Raw genomic sequence first — 13,411 nt, 5'->3', positions numbered from 1 at the left:
CTCCACAAGTTAGACATAGTCATTGAACTCCAGGTCAACCACACCTCCTTGAATATTACTGAGATGAAAGAAGACAGTTATCGGAACTTCAAAAAAACATGCTGATATTACATGCAGAAATGCTAATTAGAATTTTGGTTTATGACTGATATATGAGTATCATCATTATGGGATAAAGCAATAATCCTAGCTTACTCTCATAAAATTTCAGATTGCTTTGGCAAGAACAAGAGAAGCAAACTACATCAACACGTAAATCAGAACTATATGTAGAACTTAACAGAGCCTTCAGTTCTTCTAGATAAAGGAACAGAAGCACCAGCCAGAGTTAAGGTCAATACTGATAGGTACTAATGTTGAGTTTTAACCATCCCTGCATAAAACTACCAAACCAAATTTCACTTTTCTATCACACTAACATTCTACAGATACCAGATGGGAAGTTAAACACACACACAAACATACACACACACAATATCCGTACAGAAAACCACAACAGCCACACACACATATGAAACAAAAAAAATACCAACAGCAAAAAACTCAAACCCAACCCAAAACAAACCAAAAAGCACGAAACCCCAAACCCACCCAGTTGTTGCCTTGCAACATTGTCTTGCAACAACAACAATGATTTCCAGAAAACCAGCTCAAATACTCTGAGCAGGCAGCAGGTGCGGTACCATCTCAAAACCCTGAGACGAATTCTAACGCTCAGGACCTTGGACAAGGACACGTGAAGCTCCGTTGAGGATATATGTTTTTCTGCTTCTACTTGTTCATGAAACAGAACACATAGACTTTCTTTATAGTATGCTCCTTACCCTTACATGAAAATTTTGCACTGATGAAACACATGCATAGCTAGTGAAAAACATAGATGAACTGGCATAAGCTTGAGGTCATCCAAACTTCGGGATTTTTTTTTAGAGTCACATACAGAGACCATTGCAGCCTCAGACCATGTTAAACTTCTTTTTTTTCTACATAATTGAAATTGTAACTATGGAGAGACACTATAAAAATACTCCCCTTAGAACTTTTTAGCTCTATTTTACAAGAGTTAAAACACTATATTTGGATTGTAGCTCTGCTGTCCCCAGAAGTATTCCTTTTGCTGCTCCTCCTTGTTAAAAGTAGTTATTCTACCAAATGAACATAAGATAAATTGAGCAGATGGGTGAAATGAACTAAAATCATACTTGAGAAATATCTATTAAGAATATAATGGTTGTAAGGGGGGAATAATCTATACACTTCCGCCTACATGAATGTAATAAAATATTTTTGGTTATAAGAAAGAAGCTTATGGAAAGTGATAAGAGAAATCTGAATCAGTACAGTATCAGTGACAGTAAGTTTATTTGCTGGGTCTTCTTCCTTTGGATGGCAAAATTTTTCACATTTATCATGGAGAAATTATACATTTCTAAGATGTTCAAGGCCAGGTTGGACACTCTTGGGTGGCACGGTCTAGTGTGAGGTGTCTCTGGAACTAGATGTTCTTAAGGTCCTTTCCAACCCTAACTATTCTCTGATTCTATGTTTCATTAAAAAAAAAGGAAAAAATAAGTAAAAAATAAAAAAGCTAGTACTATTTTAGCACTACAAGACAATTGGCATTTTATTGAATCAGTTGAACTTGCTATTCTACAAGTCAGTGTAAACAGAATTAAATTTAAACCTCCAATTACCATGTAGATTATACTCAGATGAGGCATAGGAGAATTTTTGCTGATGTTCACTGCAAGAAATCAATATAAAACTGAAAGAAAAAATATTTATTTTAGAGATGCTCTTAAAAATAGGCTTAAAAATGACTATTCGTATCTACCTGCAGGCCATTTCAGAGAGATTGCAGCTGAGGGGATGAGACAGCAGGGAAACCCATTCAAGCTGATCCAATTTAGATATGCAAATTTTATCTAGTGTGTTTGAAAAGGACATTATGGCACAGCATAATTTGCACCTTGAGTTCCAAAGAATAATATTTCTAATCTAACGAAAACATGCCTCCATTGTTCACTTTCCCACTCTCCAAGTTTGGTCCAATCCACTGCTCTCCTACCCATTTAAAACTGTGTTGTTTCCATATTTGAAACAACTAACTCTAAAAAACAAAACAAAACAAAACAAAAAAAAAAAAAAAACACAACACCCCCCCCAAAAAAAAACACTCCTCCCTCAAAAAAAAAAAAAAAAGAAAAATAATAAAAATGCATTTATTTTTTCATTTATTTTTTCAGTTACCTAAAAAAGGCAACGTTACAAGTGGCTGGCTTTATACAATAAAATAAAGCCCATAACAGCAATGGGGCTAATATAATCTCCACTCTAGGGATTAAATGCTAAATGAAACAACTTAAGATCAAGATCATCTCTTTGACAGAATGCACTGTTAGCTTATTTTTATCTGTCTTCATTATTTCAAAGTGATATTTGCTCAATGATAAACTTTTGTAAAACTATACTTTTTCTTATTTTTCACCCAAGTGACAGTAAAAATACTGAGGTTTTTTTAGTCCACACAACTTCTACTTGCAACTATGATTTATTATTATTTTTTGATTCCGTAATACTAATGATGGAGAACAGGACAACATGTCTTAAAATTCATAAACATATGTTGTCTTGAAAAGAACAAGTGTAACAGAACTAGCATTGGTGGTGATTACTGTCTAGCTCAATAGACAGTAACAATATAAGGCTCAACACTTCAAAGCAAATTTTCTTCTCAAAGCTGCAGAAGACACATTTTTTTGTCTTGCTTCTAAACTTGCACAAAATTTATGTTACTAAAACAATAAGCAACTGCAGGTTTGACCAAATATGGCTCAGAGTTAGAAACCAATCATTGCATTGCTGCTTTTGTTAAAAAAGCTGAGCACTACATTAAAATTCCTTAACATGTAGAATATTATCAGATGTTGAATGAGAAATTACATATTTGATATTGCAAGGACAGTTACAGTCAGAAAACAAATCTATTTTTGAAGAAATATATCAAAGATTAATATACACATAAATTTACAGTGGAGCAAGCTAAAATATGTGAAGTATAGTACCAAAATTATAACTTTTACCTAACAAACACTTATCAATACTCTCATAATTACACAATTTAATAGCTTAATAATTAATAATTATTTTAATATATTAATTTTAATTTTAAAACCATAAACTTACTTTAATCACTCAATTTATAAAAATTAAAGTGCAAAATAAAATTTTGAAGGCATTGAAAAAAAATTTGAACTTCATAAAATTCACATTCCAGACGTGCCTTTAATTTAAAAGAAGCAGGACCCAGTTTCATTTTGAGCTAAATTAAGCACATTTTGAGGTAAGTGCCACCTCTTTGTTGAACTCTTCCCACTTCAAACAGTCTCTTGTAGGGTTAGTTGTAATACTCAGCCTCTGAATCTTCACTCATGAAGATAACGAAATAATGAGGTCTATTCTGATAAATCCTCAGGATCTCACTCATTCCACAGGCACAAGACTTAGCTGTTTACTGCCTTCATCCACCCTGGCCATAGCAGTGATAAAATGAGCAACACTAGACGTTACTGAAGATTACATATACAAGTCCTTTAACTATTAACCCAATTATACCTATCGTACATTTAAAAAGCTTAAAAAAGAAAAAGGCTTCCAAAGGAAATTTCTTCCAGACCTTCAATACAAGTAGTTGGTCAGACTGACAGCTCTCTCAAAACATAACTCTCAGAGTACAGGTGCAAAATAGGAGATATGGGTAGCACAGAAAACTGGAAGCTCAAATTTCCTTAAGTATGTCTGCTACCTTTACACTGCCTTTTATTTAACTTGCAATTTGTAATGCCTAAATTTCATATATTTATTTTAATGACACCATTAACTACTGGTCACGTAAACAAAATGTAAGTAGAAGAGGGACCAGCAAATAAATGGTTAACATGCGAAAATGAGTCTAATTGAGGTCTCCTCCTATACTCTCCATCCAAAACAATTACTGGAATAGCCTCAGTGCTGATGTCAGTGGGAGCTGGCACAGACTCTGAATCAGGAAATCAGCACAGGAAAAGTACAAGGCCTACGTTTGTGCTATCCAAAATAGAAGAGCAAAAAAGTAAGTCTGCAACTGTAAGTATTAACCAGTCCATTAAACAGTGCAAAAGAATGACACCCAGTCCCGTTCTGAGGGTTCTGGGCTACCTTAGCTTGTAGTATGATGAATGGGCTGAAGGGGCTCAGCACTCAGCACAACAGCAGGGTGTTGCACAGGACCCCCATCTAGGGGCAGTGGGATGATGCTGGAAATGGGATCATGCATCCACAATCCTGCAACTCGCTGTCAGATGACAACTGAACATGCAGTGCTGGAGAGGCTGGACCTTATCTTTATCTCTAGAGGAGATACTGCTTTACCACAATGTTTTATATTAATGATAGCTTCATAAAATATGCTGTTGTTTGTGCTTGATTCCAAATTGCTTCCCAAGCCATAGTGAAGTCTAATAAACATGTGAATAAAACTGAGGAAATTAAAATATTTCAAAATTCGTAAAATCAGACAGAAGGAGGAGAGGAGCTAAATTGTAAGAGCACTGCATTCATGCAGGATTAAAGAATACACTTGACATCCCTTTAAGTCAAGAGCACTTAGCCACATTGTTGAAAGGAGAACAATCCTAATCTTGCTAGCATTCCTCAACTGCTGTCTTGCTCATCTCTGCCCATTAGATTACTATCCACTGGGACTTCTATGGCTGTGCTACAAGATTGTGAACATAGAAGATCCTTTAGCTAAATTAAATAATTTCAAAAATAAAAGCAGACATGGTGGTTTGGTTTGGGTTTTTTTATGCATGTTAAACTTTATAAAAGAAGGGAAAAGTTTCAAGACACTGCGGTCAACATTAGGGTTCAAAAATCATCAAAATAACACAATACATTCATGAAACCTATGAGTTATATTAGCAAAACACATCTCTTATTGTATGTCACAATTTGCATTTCTTCTATTTAGATACCTTCTTGATATAATTTATACAGTAAAATAATTCTGTATGGCAATTATGCTCATCAACATCCTGTTATAATTAACACTTTCCTTTTCTGCTTTAAATATAACCCCCATTTCCTGTTAAATATGCTTTCCAAGAAGATTAGCACATTAACTTCCTCTATGTATTTGTCATTGGGTGAGGAGAGGGTAAGACCTGAGTCTTCAAAACCAAACCCTTGGCAGGAAATAAACTCCTCAACTGAATTAATAGAGAGGTTAGTTAAATTTCATTACATCAACTTATGTAAGTAACAAAATACAAAACCACAATATTAGTTTGTTGGAAAAAATAAGGAAGGGAAGTGAGTGTATGAGCAAACAGATTTTCACTAATTCCAACTGTATTCTATGTTCCAATATGCTCCATACATAAAAAGGAAATTCAATACAAAGTACTTCAATCATCCTTCTTGTCATTTAAATATGATCATTTTAAGAGTAAATCCTAAAATCTTTCCTTGAACTCCAGGGAGAGAGAGAGAGAGACTTCTGCCAGGTTGAAAGACAAGCATTTTAATTAGATAAGTCAAAACTCTTGTTACAGTTACTACTTCTACATTTTTCCTGGTTCCTAATTCAGAATAGCTGCTCACCAATTCAGAACATCTCATCACCATTGCCTTACAAATCTACCAGATTATTCAGGCATGATAGCACTTGCAGTCCAGTAAATATTTGCAATACATTATAGCCTCTATTTTGGTGATTAACAATCCATAAAGAGATTTTAAGCAAAGCTGTCAGTTTAGTCTAGCAGGGATTTGCATTCAGTATGCCACACTGAGTCAGACAGTTCTAGTAGAGAGGCAGTGATGTAGCCACAGCATCTGAACTGAGGCAGTGCATTTTAAAAAACCCGGGGGAGTTACAGCCCCATTTACTCCATCTGTGATACATGATGGGGGAGAGAGAACCAAGGTTTACTATGTATTTATCTACAAAACATGTTGTCAAACAGCTATTTGCGATACACAAAAGTAAGTATAATGTACAGAATGTATATAAAACATCTGGAATACAATTATTTTCAGCACAAACAAACAATATTTTTGTATTCTGACATGAAGTGGTTTTACAAGTAGCATTCAGTCCTTCCATGTAACTTCCGAGACCAGTAGTTTTCATTAGAGATGACTACATTTCTTCAACAATAGAATCACAAAGGTATGCCCCTTTATAAATAAGCAGAGCAGTTCTGGCCACACTGAGATAAGACCTGTGAGATCATTCAGACCAATATGCAGGCTGGGTTACTCTAGGACTGCTCTAGCTTCTACCTTCTGCTTCCCATTTGCTATTACACTAACACAGGGTTGCATATACAGAGTAGTTGCACCTGGCTTTATAAAGCAGGACTTCACAACACTTACATGTATAGCTTTACAGTACTCTCCAGCTACGGACAACATTTTATCTTACCTATGCCACCTGGCACCAATCTGACTCATATGAACCTAATTTTCAAAATCCTAGAAAAACATAGTGCACAAAAAACTGCATATAATTAAGTTTATAGGTATTCACATATCACACCCAAGTGGTCATTTCTGCACGTAATGAGCCAACCTGAAGTCCTAGAGTAATAAACAACAGAACTTAATATGCACATTACTTATTTGAACATAAAGCAGAGCAAAACACTTCTTACATTTAACGTAATGTTACTAGAGAAATGCCCAAAACATTCTTCACTTTTTACAATAAGCTTGAACCTGAAGCTGTTCTCCCAACATTACCAAAGATTATGAACTTGAAATATTTTCAAACAAAATTTGGCTGATGCATCAGTTTGTCTGCAGCAGAAAGACAGAATCATAGAATAGTTAGGGTTGGAAAGGACCTTGAGATCATCTAGCGTATTTAAAAGTCATGGTAAACATCAGAATTTGAACTACTTGCTCCAAATTGATGTGACATAGTGTGTTGAGGTAGATTGCTTAGATATTGGCTTTGGTACCCAGCAAACTCACCTAACTATGGACACATGCAATCCACAACAGAAAAGCCGTGTTGTACTAAACTGAACTGACCTACCATCATATCTCAATGTTTGACAAGGCTCTAGAACACAGGTTTACAAAGAATAATAGATCTTCTAGAAAGAAAAAGGCAATAAGGAAAAACTGACCAAAGCAATGGTTGAAACAACCTTATTTTCGTGGAATATCTCCTAAGTACCTCACAGTATGGCTTATTTTTAGTTATTTTGACTAAAGATGTTGATATTTTTAGTTGACTACTTCTACTTGTGATAACAGAATTTTAACATTTACTGAGTTATTACAATGTACTTTGAGGATCAAAAAAAGTTCAGTTAGTAGCAAGATTAGTCTGAATACACAACATATATTTTCTTGGAAGATTTACTTTTGGACCAGCTTTTAAACCTGTAGTTCATTGATGATCAGCAGCTATAAGTTACAGCTGATATATATAAGCTATAAAGCAGTTGTTTGCAAAATCAACTGCTAGCTTGTCCAAACTGCTGTGGAAGTTCAGGTTTTAAATATTTTTTTGTAGCAGAAAAAATAGAGGTTGCCCAAAGCTTGATTTTTTATGCTTATTGTATTTTATTTTAGAACAAAGCACTGACCTGCTTGTTCAAATGCTCTTCATTTCAATCTGCAAGGAAGATTCTTCTTCCCTATCATTTAGTTCACATTCTCCTTCAGTGACCTCTTGTTGAATGGAGATGTACATTTTTACAGTGCTCATAAATTTCTCTCACAGGTATTTCCAACAACAGAAACTTTCCTTTAAGATCTCTTTCACAAGGCTTCATTCACCAGCTGGTCTCTCAGTACAGAGTAAATGACAACTCTAAGCTTGAAAAGTACTTTCATATATTTTCAATTAATATTTTGAAGACTGGAAAGCCTCCAATTGCTGCATTGTGCAGACTATTAGTGTTTATAGTTGTGGGACAAGCTTCCACAGACTAGTGCACCAACAGTAAACTTAGCTTTAAGGTTGTACAGGAATAAATAAATTCTCAAAATAAGACTTAAGCTTTTATTTCTTTTTTATTATTTTTCTACATCTTTCTATAGAACCTAAGTGGTTGTTAAAAGATGGGACTTCCGAGAAAAGACAAATGAATACGGAAGAGCAACCAGTGAGTGTTGCTCTTCAGTATCCAAGATTTTGCACTACATTAGAGTTCAGGTTCCCTGAGGATCCCCATGTAATTTCCAGACACCTTGTTTGTAAACCCAAGATTATTTATTATTCTAGCAAAACATCTCAAGAACACTGACAACACAAAGAGAAATAATATTAGTCATCTTTCAGTAATTTGAAACTAAAGGTAACAATTAAAGATATGCATATGCAAGTAGCATCTGCTCTTTTCAGAGAAATAATAAAGCATTGGGAATAAATCCAGATGCGCTGTTGTGAAATGTCCCAGTCAAGGTCGCTAGAGGTATTTTAGGAAACTGTTATACAAAATATGAGCCTTCTAAGCTACAAGTGACTGCAAAAACATGGTTCTATTGACTGCTTACAACACTTACTAACTCCTTAAAATTATATGTAGTAATATTGTAGCTTTAAGTTATAACTTACCTCTATAACCTATAAACAGTTCTATTAATACATGAGAGCACATGTAAATTAGAATGGAATCATATAAATCCACCATTCTACCAAGACTTTTTTTTTTTTTTTTAATTTACAGTGTCAGAAAAATATGAGACTGCTCAAGTGTGGCATTACGTTAGTACAAGATATTCTTGGAGACTTCTCACACTTATCTCTTGTTGTTATTTCAGTATCTGTAATTCCGTTATCAAGACTGCTAGGGAGGCATGAAAGTTAATGGAACATGTGTCCTAATCCTGAAGGACAGACTGACACTTCAAACTACTGATAAAAAGTGAAAAAGAACATGTTATCAGAAAAATTATAAGAGCTACTGTGAGGAAAAACAAAATCAAAATAAAAAGAAATCGATAAAGATATTTCCTGCTAGAGATGGAACATGCACTTCTAGGGATGGAACATGTATTTGTAGCTCTGGCTTCTATTAATCAGTCACAGAAAAAACAGAGATGAGCACCAAGTTGTGCAATAACTGTACAGACTACAACTAAAAAAGATATTGAGATGGATTTATCATCCAAAACCCCCAAATCCCACAGAACTACACAGCACTTTAATTATTTATAGTCCAAGTAAACTATAAACTGAAAATGACAGAGATTTCATTTCATTATGAGCACACATGGACATGCTTCTCATCAAAATTCAGTTAATATATTGTGCACATGATCTTGTTTCATGCGCAAAAATAAAAAGGATAAAGCTAAGATGTGAACTATTATAAGAGGAAGCCACTAGGTATTATCAAATGAAGCAAAAATAACTCAAGGTTAAAACTGAAAAAAAGTTTATATGCATATAGTAGAATTCAAGACAAAAAAAAATATTGAGACAGCCGATGCTTTAATTTTTTTCCCAGTTACTGTTTTGAATACAGATGTAAGCTAATCCAGTAGCTCGATAGTTCTATATAGTAGTCCTATAAATGATAATTTCCAAAACAGAATTTCCATGGACTTTCCAAGGAGCAGGAGGCACACATACCATGACACAGCACTGAATTAGTTTCCTTTACCCTCTGACATAACACTAAAAGCATATCAAAAAGCTTAAATCAATTATTATGACTCACACAACAGCAAAGTAGTTCAGGGTATTAAAATGAGACATAAAGAAAATCCAAATGATTCAGCTCATGCCTGATTACTTGGGGCATTCTTTTATTCAGTGAAAGAGTAGAAAACAACAGAAATTGCTATCCATGAATTTTAAAGTTCTCTGTTTCACTGCATAGCATGGACATTTTACAGTTACCAGTGGTAATAAGATATTAAAAAGGGCTTTCCATGGATGGAATCATATTAGAATCATAGAATAGTTAGGGTTGGAAAGGACCTTAAGATCATCTAGTTCCAACCCCCCTGCCATGGGCAAGGACACCCCGCACTAAACCATGTCACCCAAGGCGCTGTCTAACCTGGCCTTGAACACTGCCAGGGACAAAGCATTCACAACTTCCCTGGGCAACCCACTTCAGTGCCTCATCACCCTCTCAGGAAAGAATTTCTTCCTTATACCCAATCTAAACTTCCCCTGTTTAAGTTTGAACCCGTTACCCCTTGTCCTGTCACTACAGTCCCTGATGAATCATCCATCCCCAGCACCCTTATAGGACCCCTTCAGATACTGGAAGGCTGCTATGAGGTCTCCACGCAGCCTTCTCTTCTCCAGCCTGAACAGCCCCAATTTTATCAGCCTATTTTCATATGGGAGCTGCTCCAGTCCCCTGATCATCCTCATGGCCCTCCTCTGGACTTGTTCCAACAGTTCCATGTCCTTTCCATGTTGAGGACACCAGAACTGCACACAATACTCCAAGTGAGGTCTCACGAGAGCAGAGTAGAGAGGCAGGATCACCTCCTTTGACCATGATCCTCTTGATGCAGCCCAGGATACGGTTGGCTTTCTGGGCTGCGAGCGCACACTGCTGGCTCACGTGAAGTTTCTCATTGACCGACACCCCCAAGTCCTTCTCTGCAGGGCTGCTCTGAATCTCTTCTCTGCCCAACCTGGAGCTGTGCCTAGGATTGCTTCAACCCAGGTGTAGGACCTTGCACTTGGCATGGTTAAACTTCATAAGGTTGGCATCAGCCCACCTCACAAGTGTGTCGAGGTCCCTCTGGATGGCATCCCTTCCCTCCAGCGTATCAACCGAACCACACAGCTTGGTGTCATTGGCAAACTTGCTGAGGGCGCACTCAATCCCACTGTCCGTGTCACGGACAAAGATGTTGAACAAGACCGGTCCCAACACCAATCCCTGAGGGACACCACTTGTTACCGGTCTCCAGCCGGACATTGAGCCATTGACCACAACTCTTTGTGTGCGGCCATCCAGCCAGTTCTTTATCCACCAAGTGGTCCACCCATCAAATTGATGTCTCTCCAATTTAGAGACAAGGATGTCATGTGGGACAGCGTCGAATGCTTTGCACAAGTCCAGGTAGATGATGTCAACTGCTCTACCCCGTCCATCAGTTCTGTAGCCCCATCACAGAAGGCCACCAAATTGGTCAGGCAGGATTTTCCCTTAGTGAAGCCATGCTGGCTGTGACCAACCACCTCCTTGTTTTTCATGTGCCTTAGCATGTCTTCCAGGAGAATCTGCTCCAAGAGTTTGCCAGGCACGGAGGTGAGACTGACTGGTCTGTAATTCCCTGGGTCTTCCATATTCCTCTTTTTGAAAATGGGGGTTGTATTTCCCTTTTTCCAGTCGTCGGGAACTTCACCTGACTGCCATGGTTTTTCAAATATGATGGCCAGTGGCTTAGCAACTTCATTCGCCAGCTCCTTCAGGACCCGCGGATGGATTTCATCAGGTTTCATCTTGCATTTAGACAAACATTTACATCCCTAAGCTGTCCATCAGTGTTATGTCTTGTACTTTTAATGAATAAATATTCTCTCAACCTCTTCAGTCCTACATTTTGAGTGTTATCAATAATTACTTACACCACAAAATTACTAAGGATGCAGACTCTTCAATACTCCACTATGACTATAAAGAAGAAAAAAATTCCTTTTATTGCTCCAAAACTAAATAAGAAAAGCATTGTAAGAAATTCCTCCATTCATTTTTACAATTTCTCTTAAACTTGGTTTGTTGACTACAAGTTTTAAAAGGTACCATCTACTTCCTAGTTGATATAAAAACACAATGCTTCTGGCAGCATCTTATTGCTTATTTTCACTAAGTTACCAAAACTCTGTTGTTTTAGTATATTACACATACATGGCATTAACACTTCAAGTCATAAAAAAGATCTCAATATTTTCATTAAAAAATATAAATCCACCAAACGTCAATACCCAATTGATATTAAAAGCAAAGAAGGAAACTAGCGTGCATTGAGAAGTTAACTAGCTTATCAGGCAACTTTAACAACTAAAGTGAAAAGAATAATGTCTCATTTACTCTGGGTATGCTAGCAATCACTTAAAAATATTCATACTTCCTGTAAAATTCTTTCCCTGAAGTACATAAATAAAGCCTCAACATCTGTGCAGAAAGGTACACGAACAAACATGAAAAGTAAATTAAGTAAATACTTAGAATTCTTAAGGGAAGAAAGTTGAGGAAAATGGGACAGAACTACTCATCAGAACTTTCCTCCCCTTGTTCCGTAATACCAGTTAAAAGCTTAGAGCAATTTATTAGAGTTAGGGTCACTTCCCAAGCCTGTACTCATTGTATCCAGGATAGGCAACAGCTGGAGGAGTCTGTTCAGCTTTTGTCTGACAGAAATCTTTCATGCACGTATCTGTTCAATCACATCTGCACAGAATGTTCTGAAACAAAGGAAAAGTTACACAACCCAGTCTGACCTGCAATCTGAGAGTTCAAAGATAAACAGCACTTTTCAGCATAAATCAGTCAACCATACAATGCATTTGATTATTTTTCTCCATTAATCAAGTGCTTGAACTTTCATATTGGTATGCTGGGAAGAAGGGATATAATTTGCTCACAACTATTTCAGAAAGTACATTCATTTTGATGGAAACGTGCAATATTGCACTGCCTGTGGGAGTGCTCCAATACATATCTTGCATAGGATTCATCAGTGTCCATTGTTGTTATCTACATTTCAGCTATACTTCATTATAGTCAATGAAGATCTAGTCAATAAGATAAAATTTATCTTGCCTGAAAGTATGCACTAAAATCAGTCAGATAAATCCTGTCCCAAAATACTAAAAATGCTCCTTGAATATAGAGGACATGCCGTGTTACCTACACAACCACAGACATCTAAATTAGATTAAGCCCATGTTCTAGTTCTTTAACACTTCCATTCACAAGCCAGTCTACTCCCTGTTCTTATGCTTTTGCAAGTTTCATTTCAGTCATTTTTTTTTTTTTTTTCAACTGGGAAATATTTATAAAACTTGGACCATAAACACAGGTCATCCTGAACCTTTTCTCTGCTTCCAGCAAGACACACAGATGTAGAGATCTAGGTAGGCAAAGAAAAGAATATCCTCTACAACCTGCTAAAACTTTTCATTAGCTAAATGCTAATGAAAAAGCTTGTTTTGTTTCTAGCCCTCTGCAGTGGCAGTGTAGCTGTCTTCAGCTACGGGCTGAAACAAAATAGGGGCAGATTCCTCTATTCCCAACTCCAGAATGCAGTGATGCAGCAACCCTGAAGCCTGAAGAACAGGCTGCCGCAACCAAGCAAACAGTCTGAAGGCAGATTGGAATGCAGATTTGAGAGCTGGCGGCTGGGCTACGTACATCTCTATCAGCATCCAGCA

Source organism: Psittacula echo (assembly GCF_963264785.1).
Source record: "Psittacula echo genome assembly, chromosome: 2".
Lineage (NCBI taxonomy): Eukaryota > Metazoa > Chordata > Aves > Psittaciformes > Psittacidae > Psittacula > Psittacula echo.
Note: the sequence above shows the minus strand (reverse complement) of the source record.